Source organism: Schistocerca serialis, chromosome 10 (genome assembly GCF_023864345.2).
Source record: "Schistocerca serialis cubense isolate TAMUIC-IGC-003099 chromosome 10, iqSchSeri2.2, whole genome shotgun sequence".
In the NCBI taxonomy this organism is placed as follows: domain Eukaryota; kingdom Metazoa; phylum Arthropoda; class Insecta; order Orthoptera; family Acrididae; genus Schistocerca; species Schistocerca serialis.
The window spans coordinates 243,261,481-243,283,310 of NC_064647.1; the positions used below are offsets into that span (position 1 = coordinate 243,261,481).

A 21,830-nucleotide genomic window follows, 5' to 3' on the forward strand; every position below is an offset into this window, starting at 1 on the left:
CAGAATGAAGATACGAAGACACCCACCACCCTGGCCTTCTTGCCGTACTTTGGTGCCATGTCGTCAATAATCGGAAGAGTTCTGGAAAGATATGACATCAAGTGTGTTTTCCGACCATCTGCAAAACTGAGGAACCTGTTAGGTTCGGTTAATGATGATCTCGGTCTGAGGAAACGCGGTGTGTACAAGATTCCTTGTCAGTGTGGGGCGGCATATACAGGTCAGACATGTCGCACAGTACGAGAACGTTGCGATGAACATCAGCGTCATACACGCCTACGCCAACCGGAGAAGTCGGCAATTGCAGAACACTGTCTGAACACAGGACATCACATGATTTATGAAAAGACGGAAGTTTTATTCCCAGCATCCCTTTTCTGGGATTGCGTCATTAAGGAAGCAATACATATCCGTACATCTGATAACCTTATTAACAGGGATGCGGGATTTCAATTGAGTACAGCCTGGAACCCTGCATTGGCTGGTGTCAAATCACGACGAGAAAGAAAAGAGCTTTCTATAACGGACCCGTCACAACTTTGGCAGCATGTTAGTAAACACAGCGTCAGCGCACGCGCAGAACGGCCGCCCTGCGTTTCCCGGCAGAGGGCGTTTGAATTTGGCGCAATCTATCTGCAAATTTTTGCACATACGTGGTTCCCGCGCATGCGTGGTTCCCGCGCCTGCGCAATCTTCACGCGCGTGCTCTATATACAGCGGCGTCAACATGCGGATCTTGTCAGTCGTACCTAGCCACCAGCGAGGTTCAACCACCTGATGATGTCGGACAGTTGCTCCGAGGAAATATTGTGTCATCCGGCGGCATACCCGCGAAGACTATTTACAACATATCCGCCGGGAAAGCCTGAAGAGTCACATCCAGAATTGTACATACAATGTAAACTTTCATGGCCGGTATTGTCTTCACTTCTGCAGTTCGCCGCTTTACCTCCGAGGATGTCTCCCGCAGTCGGAGACGAAACGTCAGGGGAGAGTTTTATACTTCGACCACGGCCTATCAGCCCGGAAGTTTTAAGTGAAGACAGAATTGTACAGTTTCCTACAATGTAGCAGAAGTACTTATCCAGATATGTTGAAATCAATTCAAATCGAATTTCTATCAGTTGTGATTAGCGAGCTAGAAACATTAGAAGTTTCAGTGGTGGATGCATCACGGTGTACATAATTCGCTGTATTCCGGTGCATATTTTGGCGGGACAGCATTCGTTTACGTGAGGTGTCCAAACGAGTGCCCATTCCTCTGTACGTAGCACTCACTGCGCCTTCTAAACGACCTGCAGACGAGACGTAATGATTTCACTGGTGTCTCAGAGCGACGAGCTCCCGTGATAGAATGGAAGGTACTTGCTGTGTGAGGTAAGGCATGACTCCTGATACAGAAGAGACCGTGTTACGTACTATTGGTGACAATTGTATCACTGGTAGTTGGTGTGTTGCATTATCTCTGAACCAGACCAAACAAGTGTTTTGGGCATTTTGCAGGGACAAAGAGTTATACCCTTATCACACATAGAGAGTTAATTCTCTGCTGGCAGTGTACTTCTCATGCGTATTCGAGATTGCAAATGTGCAGGAGGCTGATTTTTCGCTGCTTTCGTGTTTTTTTTTACAGACGAGACTATTTTTAAAGGGAGTGCTTGATGGACAGAAGGAATGGATGTTTCTGGGATGAGAAAACCAGCATGCAGTGGTGTGTCTATCCTATCAGTACAACTTTGCTGTGATTATCAGGAGCGGTACTGTAAGTGATTACGTGATTGTCCTTGCGTTCTTCTCAATAAATCGAACAGGGCTGTCTGCAAAACTTTTAAAATGTCCTCCGACAGTTACAACAAGATGTGCTGCCAAGAAATGAATATCACAGGCTCTTTCACTGTTCCGGAAATATTTTCACAGAAGTAAACGTAATCGGGGTGACAAACCTAATTATCCATGTTTATGTATAGGCTACACGATTATTCGTAAGTACCTCCAGGGTTTCCGAAGACCACTGCACGAATGCTACGAGACACACTGAAAATTAAACGTATCAGTGGACAGACCACCCTTCCAAGTTTTGATTCGTAATACGTGCCATGATACAGTCGCAGAAAGGCCGGTTGGGTACTGCATTCAGCGTCTCATTTCATAATTTAATTTCCACAGCATCGCCTGATTTAATTCGGCTATATTCAAGTATCCTCTTGTTTTAGTTTCGTTGACGTTCAACTTTTAACACCTTTTCAAGACACTATCAGTTCCGTTTAACTGCTCTTCTAAGAAGGAACTCCTTGAGTGCGGTGTCGTAAATTCAATCCTAAGTAAGGCTCATTAGAATTGTGTTAACAATTGCGTCAGGAAAAATATCAGCTGCTAATGACTCACTATGTGCATCAGGAGGGCGACAGGAAATCAGTCTCCGGGAGGTGCAGAGATCAACCTTTTATGAGATGTACGTATTACACTTCTAAAATGGACACCGTCGACATTAACTTGCACCGTGAACACCGAATGAAAATAGGCACGCCACAATGATCACAAAGTCTCGAAGACGAACTCCTTGCGAGCAACAAACCGTGCAGGGCGTTCGGCTAGGTACCCGCTCTTAAAGAATCCTTACAGAATCGTACTGATGTAACGGGGCCAGGAGATCTGATAGAATGTGATGGCATGCAAGCGAATGCCCAACAGTCTGTCGCGGTCATTACTGTGAGACTAGCTGTCCTTTAAGGCGCAACTGCAGATTGTGCGATGACATGTTTTATAGGCACAGAAAAAACAAACATCCAGAAACTAAGTTGGTTCATTGGTTACAGATGGTATCAACTGCAATGTCACACCTTTTCAGGAGGGATAGTTTGATCTAAAGGAGTATGACTTTTATACGCAGACCAGGAACCAAGCAAAAGCAAGTTATTTTGACCAAATACTGGCCAAAAGCGGTGCACATACCATAGTTGTAGTTCTACTGCACCCCGTTTCCCACTATTGCTTGCTTTGACGTAAATATTCCCCACTGCCCTTGCAAGATCACGCACACGAGAAACAATCGTAGGGGGCGAACCACGTCCAACTTCTCGCAGCACAATAAATAACTTCCCATTCAATTTACCAAACAGATTAATAGTTGGCATAGTTGAATACGAATGCGTTAAGGCATTGATGTTAATTCACCTTGACACAACTCTCTAAGTACTTCTAATTTTCAGGGTTGCTTTCATGTGCATTTACTCTTCAAATTCCGATTGTTCGAAGTCCCGATCAGGCTATGAAGGCCCAACGGTTCCGACCGGCCGCCGTGTCATCCTCAGAGCACAGGCGTCACTGGATGCGGATATGGAGGGTCACGTGGTCAGCACACAGCTCTCCCGGCCGTATGTCAGTTTCCGAGACCGGAGCCGCTACTTCTCAGTCAAGTAGCTCCTCAGTTTGCCTCACAAGGGCTGAGTGCGCCCCGCTTGCCAACAGCTCTCGGCGGACCGGATGGTCACCCATCCTAGCACTAGCCCAGCCCGGCAGCGCTTAGCATATATGATCTGACGGGAAGCGGTGTTACCAGTGCGGCAAGGCCGTTGGCCAATACCATATACATCCTGTAAATTAAATCGAGCAGTTTCAAACTTGCAAACACCAGTTTTTGTAGCAAGTGAGCTTTGTCCTCCCTCGAATATCCATAGTTTTTCTTATATACTATACGGTCATAGGGCTGCATACTTCTTCGAAATCGGTTCATAATTGTTTTTTTTTAGTATACCACGGACGATCTTCTTGTACGTAATTATGTTTAGTATTAGCTCCTTGGACAACGATTGCCCTTTACTGCGTTTCACTGGAGACGGGATTTGCGACCCCCTGTCCGACAAGGATGATGAACTACATGTCTAGACACGTGTTTCAATTTCACTTTCACTTTTAATCACGTATCGTCATCACTGTACTCCTCATGCATATTGTGCTCACAGACGAGCGTATACGACACCATACACTACTGGGCATTAAAACTGCTTCACCACGAAGATGACGTGCTACAGACGCGAAATTTAACCGACAGGAAGAAAATGCTGCGATATGCAAATGATTAGCTTTTCAGAGCATTCACACAAGGTTGGCGTCGGTGGCGACAACTACAACATACTGACATGAGGTAAGTTTCCAACCTATTTATCACACACAAACAGCAGTTGACCGGCGTTGCCTGGTGAAACGTTGTTGTGATGCCTCCGGTAAGGAGGAGAAATGCGTACTATCACGTTTCCGACTTTGATGTAGGTAGCCTATCGCGATATCGGTTTATCGTATGGCGACATTGCTGCTGGGATTGGTCGAGATCCAATGACAGAAGAATATGGAATCGGTGGGTTCAGGAGGGTAATACGGAACACCGTGCTGGATCCCAACGGCCCCGTATCACTAGCAGTCCAGATGATAGGCATCTTATCCGTACGGCTGTAACGGATCGTGCAGCCACGTCTCGATCGCTGAGTCAATACATGGGGACATTTGCAAAACAACAACCATCTGCACGAACAGTTCGACGACGTTTGCTGCAGCACGGACAATCATCTCGGAGACCATGGCTGCAGTTACCCTTGATGCTGCATCACAGAGAGGAGCGCCTGCGATGGTGTACTCAACGACGAACCTGGGTGCACGAATGACAAAACGTCATATTTTCGGATGAATGCAGGTTCTGTTTACAGCATCATGATGGTCGCATCCGTGTTTGGCGACCTCGCGGTGAACGCAGATTGGAAGCGTGTATTCATCATCGCCATACTGGCGTATCACGCAGCGTGATGGTATGGGGTGCCATTGCTTACATATCTCGGTCACCTCTTGTTCGCATTGACGGCACTTTGAACAGTGGACGCTACATTTCAGATGACCAGTGGCTCTACACTTCATTTGATCCCTGCGAAATCCTACATTTCAGCAGGATAATGCACGACCGCATGTTGCAGGTCCTGTACGGGCCTTCCTGGATACAGAAAATGTTCGACTGCTGCCCTGGCCAGCACATTCTCCAGATGTCTCACCAATTGAAAACGTCTGGTCAATGGTGGCCGAGCAACTGGCTCGTCACAATACGCCAGTCACTACTCTTGATGAACTGTGGTATCTTGTTGAAGCTGCATGGGCATGTGTACCTGTACAAGCCATCCAAGCTCTGACTCAATGCCAAGGAGTATCAAGGCAGTTATTACGGCCAGAGGTGGTTGTTCTGGGTACTGATTTCTCTTGATCTATGCACCCAAATTGCGTGAAAATGTAATCACATGTCAGTTCTAGTATAATATATTTGTCCAATGAATACCCGTTTATCATCTGCATATCTTCTTGGTGTAGCAATTTTAATCGCCAAGAGTGTATATTGCACTGACTCATGTAGCAGAAACGCTAATATTTCACCTGGCACTTCTTTCTCACTCTGCGAAATTCCTCGGATTCCGTTCTGACGAAATGTCAACTTGGCCAACTGCTGCTGAAGCTATAGCGCAAAGTCTGGTTCCTATCAGCAGCACCAGCACTGCGGCACTGCCGTGAGCTGCTCGTCGAGTAAGCACTCCCTCAACGCTCTCCAGCCTCGTGCTCTGAACACCCTTGGATACCTCCAATCCCGCCCATGTTGCCGTTAGCAGCCAATATTTTGGTTGCATGGTAGACAAAAATGGCTCTGAGCACTATGGGACTTAACTTCTGAGGTCAGCAGTCCCCTAGAACTTAGAACTACTTAAACCTAACTAACCTAAGGACATCGCACACATCCATACCCGAGGCAGGATTCGAACCTGCGACCGTAGTGGTCGCGCGTTTGCAGACTGTAGCGCCGAGAACCGCTCGGCCACCTCGGCCGGCTATGGTAGACAATTGTGGGGCATCGAATGCTGTAAACATCATTGGCGTTTTGCGATCTCACACTCGAGGGGTTCCTTCTAAGTCCCTGACTGTAGCTGAGAAAATTATAATGTCACTGGCAAAGTTGAAACTTCAATACTCGAACCAAATTTCTCCTTGAGTTTCTTTACTGCTTGCTCAATGTAGAGATTGAATAACATCGGGTGTAGGCAACAACCCTGACTCACTCCCCTCTCAACTTTGGCTTCGCTTTAATATCCTACAACTCATACACTGAAGCACCAAAGAAACTGGTATAGTAATGCGTATTGCCGGCCGGTGTGGCTATGCGGTTCTAGGCGCTTTAGGTTTAAGTAGTTCTAAGTTCTAGGGGACTGATGACCACATATGTTAAGTCCCATAGTAAAAAAAAAATTTAAAAAAAATAAAAAAAGAGAGAGAGAGAGAAAATTATGCGTATTCAAATACAAAGACATGTGAACAGGCAGAACGGCACTGCGGTCGGCAACGCCTATATAAAACAGAAAGTGTCTGGCGCAGTTGTTAGATCGGTTACTGCTGCTACAATGGCAGGTTATCAAGATTTAAGTGAGTTTGAACGTGGTGCTATAGTTGGCGCACGATCCATGGGACATAGCATCTCTGAGGTAGCGATGAAGTGGGGATTTTCCTGTACGACTATTTCACGAGTGTACCGTGAATATCAGGAATCCGGTAAAACATCAAATCTCCGACATAGCTGTGGGCAAAAAGATCCTCCAGGAACGGGACCAACGACGATTAATGAGAATCGTTCAGACAGAAGTGCAACCCTTCCGCAGATTGCTGCAGATTTCAATGCTGGGCCATCAAGAAGTGTCAGCGTGTGAACTTTTCAACGAAACTCATCGGTATGGGCTTTCAGAACCGGGTCAACACCGACATTGGACTGTTGATGACTGGAAATATGTTGCCTGGTCGGACGAGTCTCGTTTCAAATTGCATGGAATGGATGGACGTGTACGGGTAGGGAGACAACCTCATGAATCCATGGACCTTGTATGTCAACAGGGGACTGTTCAAGCTAGTGTAGACTCTGTAATGGTGTGGGGCGTGTGCAGCTGGAGTGATATGGGACCCGTGATACGTCTAGATACGACTCTGACAGGTGACACGTACGTAAGCATCCTATCTGATGACCTGCGTCCATTCATGTCCATTGTGCCTTCCGACGGACTTGGGCAATTCCAGTAGGACAATGCGACAATCCAGACTTCCAGAATTTCTACAGAGTGGCTCCAGGAACACTTCCTCTGACCACCAAACTCCCCAGACATGAACATTATTGATCATATCTGCGATGCCTTTCAACGTGCTGTTCAGAAGAGACCTCCACCCCCTCGTACTCTTCCGGATTTACGGAGAGTCCTGCCGGATTCCCTCCTGCACTACTTTATACATTAGTCGAGTCCATGCCATGCCATGCTCTTGGGAGCCCTACACGATCTTAGACAGGTGTACCAGTCTCTTTGGCTCTTCAGAGTATAACTGCATTCTGGTTTCTGTAAAAGTCGTAAATAACCTTTGTTCCTCGTATTTTACCACAGCTGCCTTCATAATTCCAGTCAACATTTTCGAAAGCTGTCCCTAAATTCTACAAGTGCTGGAAATGTGGGTTTGCTTTTCTTCAACCTATCTTGTAAGGGGGGAGCAAGAGGAGCATATGTCTCTTGATGTGGTCTGGGATAAGGACTTTTTATTTATTACAGGATTCTCTCGAATTTCTTGCAATGATTGTCGGTGAAGCTGCTAAACTGTAAATTAACACTGCCGTGCATGATGGGAAATACTGTGACCTTAGCGATGGCTACGAGTCTTGTGTGCTTTTTTTTTCGTATTCACGCCGTTAACGAGGAATTATGCTGACTCTTTGACGTTCTCGCTGTTTCGGCGTTAAGAGCGTGTGGACCTTTATAGAACATCACTAAAATAGTGCCCTCAATCTTTTCTCTGTCCCATCTCCACACAGCCCACAAGGAACCGGTCCAGCATGCTGACGTGGTAGCAGTATATCGTGCCCATCACGTGTCCTCAAGGACGCCCCCCGTCTTGCTGCAGAATGGAATCTCAACAGTAGTCGACCGATTGTCTGTAGAGGAGAAGACCCATAGTGGCTTACAAATTTTACTTTCAGTTTTACACTGCAGGACTACTGCAGTAGACTCTAATGAGCACAGGTGTCTCTAAGTTATCTGTGAGTCGAAATGCTTCAGTCGAAGTAGAAAATATCATTTTATGCCTACAATGGCCGGAAAAAAGTGTGAAATTTCAAAGTCACAAAGGTGTCCACTCCAGCAGATGGAACCCTCTCAACTGCATGAAATGTAACACAGCACCACTTGCAGTCGTAGACCTGCGAATTCGGCAGTCGAGTTGGCGTGGTTGCTGAATAACGTGATCAAGTGGGAAGGTAAGGATTGACTTGGTTCAGTCCTGGGCTGTTAAAAGTGGATTCTACCGGCTCGTTTGAGAGTGATCGTAGAAGATTTCTCATGTTCCTCTGGCAGGTGAAGTGGTTTCTTCTGTATAAACTGATTAATTTTCCAGATCATATCATAAAGTCTGGTACAAAAGGATCCAATCCGAAGGTGATAAAAGAGGGAGAGTGCAATTATTCTCATTTGTAACTGAAACTGTTCTGAATGCTGATTAATTTACTTTAAACGAAGTGGTATTCATTTATTTTGGTAGAATGAATAAAAATGAGCTTCAGGCGAAAAATTCGTTGTTGGCTAATGACGCTTTTGGTGACGAATGACCGTTTATGTAGTTAATGTCCATATAAAAGAAACTAATTTCTAAAACGTTAACCCCATTTTGCATTGAGATGTAGGCTAGATTTTTAAGAATAATAAAATAACTAAGGATAAGCACATATAGTGCTCGATCATTGCATCACCAAACTCATCGCTTCCAGCTTAATATAAATGGCTAGAATTTACTTGAATTGTTTAATTGAAACAAGAGAACTTAGAGGATTGTCGTTTTGCAAAAGAAAGAAGATATTATTTTTCCAAGACTTTGCCTTTTCATGCGTGGAACAGTTGTTTGCTGTTCCTTGAATAGAACTACATCATTTCACAAACACTTTGACTGAGGTAAATGTTACATGGAAGCCCACAGGTAGGAATAGCATGCCCCTTCGGGACTTTTCAATCAGATTCAGAAGTTCACCCATGTGTCTTTATCAAAAGACATTTTTATTGCTCACAGACCCTAGGATACACTTTACGTATTCAAGCCAATTTTCAAAACACAGTTTCTTTAATTTGAGTTATGGTAGACAACATCAAAAAATAGAAATTGTGTAAGTGATGAAATAAATCCACTAACTTCGTCAGACGTGCTTTGTAAGCAAAGGAAGTGTTGTGGATGACGCTAACTCTAACAAGCCTTCCTCTGAAAGTTTGCAATGTGTTCCTCCACTTCGAGGAGTATTAATGTCCCTTATTTTTGTTGTATGCAACAGCGTTTTTTAAATTGTTCTCACTTTTCACAGTTTCAGGTTTTTAAGTTTAGTTTCAGGTCGCACTATGTGACCACAAATAACATTTTTATAAATGTCTTCTAGCATTATTTCATAGCCCATTGGATACACTAGATTTAATAGCACGAGCATGAAATTTTAAATCGTTGAATCAAGATGGTGCTGTTATGATCATATTGAAAACACAAAAAAATGTACTTTGCATGCACAAATGAACATGCTTACTGTTTGGTTATGGAAGTTATCGATTTTAAGAATATTAACTGGATAACTATCAACGGTTTGAGGTACAGTAAATTTTGTGTAATTATTGATAAATTTAGTTCCTGGAGCATGACATGATTTCAAAACTCATCGAATTGGCCACATAAGAAATTACAGTATCAGAATTTGGCTGGAAAAATTTCTGCGGCGCCCATGGTGGTAAGACAAGTCATAGGGTGCTGTAGCTTATTGCAGGGATTCTCAAATTTTTTCCATCGCGTCCCCCTTCTGAAACATAGGCGGCCATAGGAGGTATTTAGAAGAATGTTCCTGGAGCCACTCTGTACAAAATTCTTCATGTGTGGCGTTCGCATTACCCTGCTGGAATTGACCAGGTCCGTCGGAATGCACATGGACATGAATGGATGCAGGTGAACAGACAGGATGCTTACGTACGTGTCACCTGTCAGAGTCGTATCTAGACGTATTAGGGGTCCCATACCACTCCACCTGCACACGGCCCACACCATTACAGAGCCTCCAACAGCTTCTACATTCCCCTGCTGACATACAGGCTCCAGGTATTCATGAGGTTGTCTCCATACCCGTACACGTCCATCAGCTCAATACAATTTGAAACGAGACTCGTCCGACCAGGCAACATGTTTCCAGTCATCAACAGGCGAGGTATAAAGCTTTGTGTCGTGCAGTCGTCAAGGGTAGACGAGTGGGCCTTTGGCTCTGAAAGCCCATACCGATGAGTTTCGTTGAAAAGTTCGCACGCTGACACTTCTTGATGGCCCAGCATTGAAATCTGCAGCAATCTGCGGAAGGATTGCACTTCTGTCTGAACGATTCTCTTCAGTCGTCGTTGGTCCCGTTCTTGGAGGATCTTTTTGCCCACAGCTATGTCGGAGATTTGATGTTTTGCCGGATTCCTGATATTCACGGTACACACGTGAAATGGCCGTACGGGAAAATCCCCACTTCATCGCTTCCTCGGAGATGCTGTGTCCCATCGCTCGTGCGCCGACTATAATACCTCATTCAATCTTATTTAAATCTTGATAATCTGCCATTGTAGCAGCAGTAACCGATCTAACAAATGCCTCAGACACTTTTTGTTTTATACAGGCTTTGCCGACCGCAGCGCCGTATTCTGCCTGTTTACATATCCTTGTATTTGAATACGCATGCCTATACAAGTTTATTTGGCGGTTCAATGTATTACTCGCGACTTTTAATAGAAATGAGAATCAGACGCTAGCAATTTGTTTCTGAGAAGTCTTTTTCTTATTAACCGCTGCCCCCCTCCCGCCCCCAGGACGTCTGCCCTAGTGGGTTGAAGCTGATGAACTGGGGAGTGGGGAGACAGCCTCACAGAACCAGGCCAGAGACGTCCACCACGCTGGCCAGCATTGCACTGTAGAGCAAGCGTGCGTCCCGTGCGAGGGGAACCAGCCGACTGTCGAGTGCGCAGAGTTGAGGAAGACCCCAGCCGAGAGCGTGTTGAATGGCCACGACCCCATCTGGCGGTGTGCCTTACTCGTCGGCGGCAATGATCAGGTGTGGCCACGCCGATTAAGAGGCCGACGACAAACGTGCCGCAGCCTCAGTTTACCTTTAGAGCTGTCTAGTTGCAGCCATCTGAGCGGCTCGCGATATCTCTGTGTGTTGTTTCTCGGCTGGTGCATTTTAATTGCTCGCGTATCTGGCTTTTTATCTCCATAGAGATTACCCTTGCGTTATCTGCGGCACGTGCGCTGTTGCTATCTTCTCCTGATTGTTTTGGTGCTTCGCTGTTACCCGCTGATCAGTATTTCATAACATTAGGTTCTCTAGCACCTGACCACTACGGACGTTACCAGGTGGTACCCAGAAAAAAACCGGAATTATTTTTTAAAGGCTATACAGGGTGATCCATTCATCGTACGCGGCTCACGAAATAAACATCAAACCAAAATACTACAAAGAACGAAACTTCTCTAGCTTGAAGCGGGAAACCAGATGGCGCTATGGTTAGCCCGCTAGATGGCGCTGCCATAGGTCAAACGGATATCAACTGCATCTTTTAAATAGGAACCCCCATTTTTTTATTACATATTCGTGTAGTACGTAAAGAAATATGAATGTTTTAGTTGGACCACTTTTTTCGCTTTGTGATAGATGCCGTTGTAATAGTCACAAACACATGGCTCACAATTTTAGACGAACAGTTGGTGACAGGTAGGTTTTTTAAATTAAAATACAGAACGTAGGTACGTCTGAACATTTTATTTCGGTTCTTCCAATGTGATAAATGTAACTTTGCGAACTTATCATTTCTGAGAACTCATGCTGTTACAGCGTGATTACCTGTAAATACCACATTAATGCAATAAATGGTCAAAATGATGTCCGTCAACCTCAATGCATTTGGCAATAAACGACATTCCTCTGAACAGCGAGTAGTTCGCCTTCCGTAATGTTCGCACATGCATTGACAATGCGCTGACGCATGTTGTCAGCCGTTGTCGGTGGATCACGATAGCAAATATCCTTCAACTTTCGCCACAAAAAAGAAATCCGGGGACGTCAGATCCGGTGAACGTGCGGGCCATGCTATGGTGCTTCGACGACCAATCCGCCTGTCATGAAATATGCTATTCAATACCGAGCTATGTGCCGGACATCCATCATGTTGGAAGTACATCGCCATTCTGTCATGCAGTGAAACATCTTGTAGTAACATCGGTAGAAAATTACTTAGGAAATCAGCATACATTGCACCATTTAGACTGCCATCGATAAAATGGGGGACAATTCTCCTCCCATAATGCTGCACCATACATTAACCCGCCAAGGTCGCTCATGTTCCACTTGTCATCGTGGATTTTCCATTGCGCAATAGCGCATATTAAGCCGGTTTACGTTACCAAATTGGTGAATGACGCTTCGTCGCTAAGTAGAACAATTTCAAAGTCGTCGCCATGCATTTCCTGGTGCATAGAAATACGGTACGGATGGAATCAATATTGATGTAGCATTCTCAACACCGACGTTTTTGAGATTACCGATTCTCGCTTAGTTTGTCTGCTACTGATGTGCGGATTAGCCGCGACAGCAGCTAAAACACCTACTTGGGCATCATCATTTGTTGTAGGTCGTGGTTGACGTTTCACACATGCCTGAACACTTCCTGTTTCATTAAATAACGTAACTATACGGCGAACGGTCCGGACACTTGGATGATGTTGTCCAGGACACCGAGAAACATACACAGCACACGTCCGTTGGGCATTTTGATCACAATAGCCATACATCAACACGATATCGACATTTTCCGCAATTGGTAAAACGTCTATTTTAACACAGGTAATGTATCACGAAGCAAATACCGTCCGCACTGTCGGAATGTTATGTGATACCACGTACTTATACGTTTGTGACTATTACAGCGCCATCTGTCACAAAGTGAAAAAAGTGGTCCAACTAAAACATTCATATTTCTTTACGCATTACACGAATATGTAATAAAAAATGGGGGTTCCTTTTGGAAAAAAACGCAGTTGATATCCGTTTGACCTATGGCAGCGCCATCTAGCGGACCAAACATACCGCCATCTAGTTGCCCCCTTCAAGCTAGACGAGTTTCGTTCTTTGTAGTTTTTTCGCCCGATCACTATCAATGGACCACCCTGTATATTTTCAAACTGTTTACAAAACAACCTTATGCCCTTCAAAATACTCTCCATTGCAACTAATACATTTGTCCCACCGGTGCTTTCACTGTTGGAAACATTTTTTTAGTCGTCTTTAGAAATGGCTGACAGCCCCTCCATTGTTTTTCTCTTGACTTCGTCCACGTTGGCAAATCTGTGTCCTTTCACGCCCCTTTTCATACATGGAAATAAGAAAAAGTCGCACCGAGTCAGGTAGGCGAGCAAAGTGCGTGGGGCAGCGGAACCGTGCCACTTTTAGCCAAAAACTGTCCAACAGAGAGGTCTGTGAATGCAGGTGCGTTGTCGTGGGGGGGAGGGGGGGGGGGGAGAACTAGTCTTCTGTCTGCCACAAATCGGGTCTTTTTTGACGGCCGCTGTTGCGCAATCTTCTTAAAACTTCTTAAAACAGTCTGTGAGCACAAGCTCTCGAATTTTTTCAATATTTTCGTCGATTCGGGCAGTTGATGGACGTCCAGAACGACGTTTGTCATCTATCGGCTGGTCGCCATTTCTAAATCGAGCAATCCCCTCGACAACACAGGCGGCACTGAGCTGGCACTGAGCTGCGCTGTACTCGCCTAGCGGCAGAAATGCGTACTACACAAGCTCCGTCCACGGCAGTGTCATTCCGGTTTGTCTTTTTGGGTAACCACTCGCATTCTGGAAGCTATTTTGTTGATTACACACCATGATTATGATGCCTCCATCGTAAAAGAAATCTATTCTTGTCATAAATAAGGTCAGACAAAATTTTAAGCGCTTCACTGCGTTCTATATTTATGGCTTTCTGGAAACGTACGATTGCCGTGGGTTTTGCATATATGAAAGTCGATTTACAGATTCTGTAGAAAAACGTACAGTGATATTAACATTTTTTTTTCAAAAAACTAGATTTTTACTCCTTTGGAAAACGAATTTGTTTCTAATTTTGCATAGCGCTCATCCCAGAACAGAAAATATCCAGTTAACCGCATCTGCAATAGAAGTAGTTCATTTTTCAGTGAATTGTAAAGCTTTTAAATGTACAGGCCTCTTACATGGATGTTGTTACTGTTGTATTATTTTTATCTGTATTTTACCAAAATTTTTATCCAGTACTGACAGGATTTCATTTCATACATATGACTGATGGTTACCCCACTGTTACACGAAATAATTAATTTCTTACTGTGTTTGTCTGCACGGCCATTGTCCGCAGCAGCTGTTAGGTATCATTACTACTAATTTTTCCAACTAAAACTTATTGCAATTTAAGCACTTTTTCACAGACGTGTTCCGATTTTATTTATGAAGCATCTTCAGTGGTCAGTCTGAAAATATGCAAAACGTTACACACACATCAAAAAAAAGTTTTCCATCACCTCGGTGCCTGAATCTCTACAGAAAATTGGAATAGAGATCAAGATAAACATCATTTCCGCCCTTTTTATTGCTCATGAAAACCACACATTGCGTGTCGTACCACCATACAGCGAGACATTCAGAGGTGGTGGTCCAGACTGCTGTACACACTGGTACCTCTGATACCCAGCAGCACGTCCTCTCGCATTGATGCATGCCTGTATTCGTCGTGACATACTATCCACAAGTCGATCAAGGCACTCCCACTCCTCAACGGCGAATCGGCGTACATCCCTCAAAGTGGTTGGTGGGTCACGTCGTCCATAAACAGCCTAGCTGCACTCGCTGGACAGTGTGTCTAAGGCGTTCAGCCTGACCGGGTTGCCTCGAAAAACGTCTCCGACGATTGTCTGGTTGAAGACGTATGCGACACTCATCGGTGAAGAGAACGTGATGCCAATCCGGAGGGGTCCATTCGGCATGTTGTTGGGCCTATCTGTACCACGCTGCACGGTGTCGTGGTTGCAAAGATCGACCTCGCCATGGACGTCGGGAGCGAATTTGCTCATCATGCAGCCCACTGCGCACAGTTTGAGTCGTAACACGACGTCCTGTGGCTGCACGAAGAGCATTAATTCTATTTGGTAGCGTTGTTGTCAGGGATCCTCCGAGCCATAATCCGTAAGTAGCGGTCGTCGACTGCCGTAGTAGCCCTTGGGCAGCCTGAGCGAGGTATGTCATCGACAGTTCCTGTCTCTCTATATCTCCTCCGTGTCCGAACAACATCGCTTTGGTTCACTCTGAGGCACCTTGTTGAGAGCCCTTCCTGGCACAAAGTAACAATACAGACGCGATCGAATCGCGGTATTGACCGTCTAGGCATGGTTGAACTACAGACAACAATAGCCGTGTACCTCCTTCCTGGTGGAATGACGGGAACTGATCGGCTGTCGGACACCCTCCGTCTAATAGGCGCTGCTCATGCATGTTTATTTGCATCTTAGGGCGGGTTTAGTGACATCTCTGAACAGTCAAAGGGACTGTGTCTGTGATTCAGTATCCATAGTCAACGTCTATCTTCAAGAGTTCTGGAAACAGAGGCGATGCAAATTTTTTTTTGATGAAATACTATTTTTAATCTACAAACACAAAAATGTAGAGACACTGAGGTGACAGAAGTCATGGGATAGCGATACAGACATATACAGATGGCGGTAATATCTCGTAGACAAGGTATGAAATGACACTTCACTGGCGGGGCTGTCATTTATACACAGGTGATTCATGTGAATAGGTATCCGGCTTGATTATGGCCAGACGACGGCAATTAACACACTTTGAGGAAAGAATGGTTGTTGGTGCTAGATACATGGCACATTCCATTTCGGAAATCGTTAGAGAATTCAATACTGCGAGATCCACAGCGTCAAGACTGCCGATAATACAAAATGTCAGGCGTTATCTCTCACCATGGACAATGCAATGGCCGACAGGCTTCGCTTAACGAAAGAGAGCAGCGGCGTTTGCATAGAGTTGGCAGTGCTAACAGACAAGCAACACTGTGTGAAATAACCGCAGAAATCAACGTGATACGTGCGAGGAACGTATCCGTTTTGATAGTGAGGCGATATTTAGCGTTATTTCAAGTAAACAAAATTACAATAGGAGAACAGGAAATCAAAATTGTTGATAAATTTAAATATTTGGGCCAAATAATAACATACAATCTAAATGAGAAGCCATCATGGCAAAATAGAATAAAAAAACTGAACTATGCAAATTACATTACCAAAACTACATACAACAAAAAAAAGCCTATCTATACATGCAAAATTAAAACACTATAAAACAGTTGCACAACCAGAAATAACGTATGCAGCTGAAACTATCTTCAAAACAACTAATACAGTAGAAATTGACAGAATACTAAAAATAGAAAGAAGAATAATTAGGACATGCATAAATAAACAGTATAAAATAAATGGACATTGGAGAATAGCATCAAATGAAACAGTATATAAGAAAATAGAACCAGGCATGAGCACAATCAGGAAGAAACGCATCTCATTCTTTGGACATCTGATGAGAACTCCAGAAAACAGAATTAGTAAAAAAATAATACAAAAATTGTGGAATAGCAAGAGCGACATTAAATGGATCACAGAAATTAAGGAAGATATAAAAGAACTTCAAATTACAGTAGATGACCTAAAAAACAAGACAGAGAAAACCAGAATACTGCAAGACCCGCAAACCAGGCTACAAAAGAAAATCAGTAAAAGGAGTACAGGAAGAGTTGTCTCAGATGAAGAAAGAAAGAAAATATCTGAAAGAATGAAGAAATATTGGGCAGACAGAAGAGCAAAACACATTTCATATAAGAATAGCCTCTAATAATTATATTACCTAAATATATTAAGTTATTGTCGAACCAAATTGTATCCATGTGTAACAACTTGTTTAGAACTTTGTATTTTTGACTACAGTGGTCAAATGAAGGCCATACAATAAATAATAATGAAATAATAATAATAAAAACACCAAGGAATTGCAATTACCGATAACTTAAATTGGAATGAACAAAGTAATGCAATTACCGATAACTTAAATTGGAATGAACAAAGTAAACCAAAAACTCCATTTTACTGCTACATCACTAAGAAGATGCAATGAGACTACTATAAGGACTGCCTATACTACGCTTATCCGTCCTCTTCTGCAGTACTGTTCCACAGTGTGGGATCTGTATCAGGCAGAGTTGACGACGAACGTCGAAAAACGTCAGAGAAGAGCAGCTCGTAATGCACTGTCGTGAAACAGGGCTGATAGTGTCACGGGTGTGATACGAGACTTGTGGTGCCAGTCAGTAGGACAAAGGCATTTTTCGTTGCGGCGAGATGTTTCCTGAAATTTAAATCGCCAGCTTTCCCCTCTGGATGCGAAAATATTTTGTTGACGGCAACCCCAACGGAGAAATGATCATCGTTGTAAAACAAGAGAAGTCAGAGCTTGGGCGAAAAGATTTCGTACTGATTTCTCCCGACCGCTCTTCAAGAGTCTGAAATTAGTCTGGAATTAGGCAGCTAAGTTCGATTTGCAGAGCAGCCATGTAGACACAGATGTACTTTTCCGTGAAATAACGTGTTTTAACTGCTATTTCACTGAAAAGCTACAGGTCCCTCATAATTTTTGATGTAATATGTGTGGAGATGTACACCGTATATACGCAGGCAACAGAGTGGCTGTGTAAAATTACAAAGGTATGCTAAACATTTCGTAGAGATAGAGAACCAAAATCAGCTGACAGTATCAGACATGGAAGAAGCCTGGAGATACTAGAAGGTATCAGATAGATTATATAATGGTCAGACAGAGATTTAGGAACCAGGTTTTAAATTGTAAGACGTTACCAGGGGCAGACCACAATCTATTGATTATGAACTGCAGATTAAAACTGAAGAAACTGCGAAAAGTGGGAATTTGAGGTGGCGCAACCTGGATACATTGGAAGAACCAGAGGTTGTAGAGACCTTCAGGGAAGGCATTATGGAACGACTGACAAGAATGGGGGAAAGAAATACAGCAGAAGAAGAATGGGTAGCTTTGAGAGACGAAATAGTGAAGGTAGCAGAGGATCAAGTAGGTAAAACGACGAGGGCTAATAGAAATCCTTGGGTAACAGAAGAGATATTGAATTTAATTGATGAAACGAGAAAATATAAAAATGCAGTAAATGAAGCAAAAAAAAAAAAAAAAACAATACAAACGTCTCAAAAATGAGATCGACAGGAAGTGCAAAATGGCTAAGCAGGGATGGCTAGAGGACAAATGTAAGGATGTAGAGGCTTATCTCACTAGCTGTAAGATAGATACTGCCTACAGGAAAATTAAAGAGACCTTTGGAGAAAATAAAACCACTTACATGAATATCAAGAGTTCAGATGGAAACTCCGTTCTAAGCAAACAAGGGAAAGCAGTAAGTTGGAACAGTATATAGAGGGTCTATACAAGGGCGATGTTCTTAAGGACAATATTATAGAAATGGAAGACAATGTAGATGAAGATGAAATGGGAGATACGATACTGCGTGAAGAGTTTGACAGAGCACTGAAAGACCTGAGTCGAAACAAGGCCCCCGGAGTAGACAACATTCCATTAGAACTAATGACAGCCTTCGGAGAGCCAGTCCTGACAAAACTCTACCATCTGGTGAGCAAGATGTATGAGACAGGCGAAATACCCTCAGACTTCAAGAAGAATATAATAATTCCAATCCCAAAGAAAGCAGGTGTTGACAGATGTGAAAATTACCGAACTATCAGTTTAATAAGTCACAGCTGCAAAATACTACAGCAAATTCTTTACAGACGAATGGAAAAACTGGTAGAAGCCGACCTCAGGGAAGATCGCTTTGGATTCCGTAGAAATATTGGAACACGTGAGGCAATACTGACCCTACGACTTATCTTAGAAGAAAGATTAAGGAAAGGCAAATCTACGTTTCTAGCGTTTGTAGACTTAGAGAAAGCTTGTGACAATGTTGACTGGAATACTCTCTTTCAAATTCTGAAGGTGGCAGGGGTAAAATACAGGGAGCGAAAGGCTATTTTCAATTTGTACAGGGAGCAGATGGCAGTTATAAGAGTCGAGGGACATGAAAGGGAAGCAGTGGTTGGGAAGGGAGTGAGACAGGGTTGTAGCCTCTCCCCGATGTTATTCAATCTGTATATTGAGCAAGCAGTAAAGGAAACAAAAGAAAAATTCGGAGTAGTAATTAAAATCCATGGAGAAGAAATAAAAACTTTGAGGTTCGTCGATGACATTGTAATTCTGTCAGAGACAGCAAAGGACCTGGAAGAGCAGCTGACGGAATGGACAGTGTCTTGAAAGGAGGATATAAGATGAACATGAACAAAAGCAAAACGAGGGTAATGGAATGTAGTCGAATTAAATCGGGTGGTGCTGCGGGAATTAGATTAGGAAATGAGACGCTGAAAGTAGTAAATGAGTTTTGACATTTGGGGAGCAAAATAACTGATGATGGTCGAAGTAGAGAGGATATAAAATGTAGACTGGAAATGGCAAGGAAACCGTTTTTGAAGAGGAGAATTTGTTAGCATCGAGTATAGATTTAAGTGTCAGGAAGTTGTTTCTGAAAGTATTTGTATGGAGTGTAGCCATGTATGGAAGTGAAACATGGACGAAAAATAGTTTGGACAAGAAGAGAATAGAAGCTTTCGAAATGTGGTGCTACAGAAGAATGCTGAAGATTAGGTGTGTAGATCGCATAACTAATGAGGATGTATTGAATAGAATTGGAGAGAAGAGAAATTTGTGGCACAACTTGACTAGAAGAAGGGATCAGTTGGTAGGACATGTTCTGAGGCATCAATGGATCACCAATTTAGTATTGGAAGTCAGCGTGGAGGGTAAAAATCGTAGAGGGAGACCACGAGATGAATACACTAAGCAGATTCAGAAGGATGTAGGTTGCAGTAGGTACTCGGAGATGAAGAAGCTTGCACAGGATAGAGTTGCATGGAGAGCTGCATCAAACCATTCTCTGGACTGAAGACCACAACAACAACAATATCAAAATATATTACTATTATCGTAATACAGCAAAGGTAGAAATGGAATCGTCTTTCAGCTTTGTATATGAGCAGCATAAGGCATAAGCACCTGTGCAATGAGGTGATAAAAGTCATTTTGGGACACCTCCTAATATCGTGTCCGACCCTCTCTTGCCCGGCGCAGTGGAGCAACTGGACGTGGAATGGACTCAGGTCGTTGGAGGTCCCCAGCGGAAATGTTGAGCCATGCTGCCTCTGTAGGAGTCCATAATTGCAGAATTGTTGCCAGCGCGGGATGTTTTCCACGAACTGACCTCTCGATTACGTCCCATATATGTTCGACGGGATTCTGGTCGGGATCTGGGTTGCCAAATGACTGTCCAGAATGTTCTTCAAATCAATCACGAAGACCTGTGGCCCGGTGACATGGCGCATTGTCGTCCATAAAAGTCTCGTCGTTGTTTGGGAACATGAAGTCCATGAACGGCTGATAATGGTTTCCAAGTATCCGAATATAATCATATCCAGTCAATGATCAGCTCAGTTGGGACCAGCGGATCCAGTCCAGTCCATTTCAGCACATGCCACACCATTATAGAGCCACCACCAGCTTACACAGTGCCTTGTTGACGAGTTGGGTCCATGGCTTTGTGGGGTCTGCCCCACAGTCGAACCTTATCCGAATATAATCATTTTCAGTTAATGATCAGCTCAGTTGGACCAGCCGATCCAGTCCAGTCCATTTAAGCACATCCCACACCATTATGGAGTCACCACCAGCTTACGCAGTGCCTTGTTGACGAGTTGGGTCCATGGCTTTGTGGGTTCTGCCCCACAGTCGAACCTTATCCGAATATAATCATTTTCAGTTAATGATCAGCTCAGTTGGACCAGCGGATGCAGTCCAGTCCATTTAAGCACATCCCACACCATTATGGAGTCACCACCAGCTTATACAGTGCCTTGTTGAGGAGTTGGGTCCATGGCTTTGTGGGTTCTGCCCCACAGTCGAACCTTACCCGAATATGATCATTTTCAGTTAATGATCAGCTCAGTTGGACCATCGGATCCAGTCCAGTCCATTTAAGCGCATCCCACACCATTATGGAGCCACCACCACCTTACTCAGTGCCTTGTTGACGAGTTGGGTCTATGGCTTCGAGGGGTCTGCCCCACACTCGAACCTTACCAGCAGCTCTTGCCGACGGAAACTGGGGCTCATCTGACCAGCTCATGTTTTTCCAGTAGTTCAGGATCCAACTGACATGGTCACGAGCAGAGGAGAGGCGCCGTAGCAACACCGACTCAAAGGAAGGCCTCGGCGCTTGTTCGTGACGTCACGTCAGCTAGGCACAGCGAACGCCAGGTCTGTTGCAGGCATAGTCGTAAAGGTGGTGTCTCCCTCTCTCTGACACAGGAAAATGTGAAACTATTGGCGGTAGTTGACCAACACACATTGTTCTGAGAGATTTCTGCAATCAATTAATTGTGCAATTCATTACACTTCTTAACAAATAGTGTACCCCTGAACTTCCTGTTTTAAGGATTGACATACAAAAACATCTTCATGGTCCAGCAGGAACAGAACTCGTGCTTCTTAACCTTATTTGTAAATCTGAGGAAGTTACG

The 21,830-nt window shown here is 44.0% G+C and overlaps 1 protein-coding gene across 1 annotated transcript in view; it reads right to left on the reverse strand.

The window, feature by feature from the left end:
• LOC126424894 (uncharacterized) overlaps positions 1-21,830 on the reverse strand; it is a 111,451-nt gene that overhangs the window by 73,887 nt on the left and 15,734 nt on the right. The window lies entirely within an intron of this gene.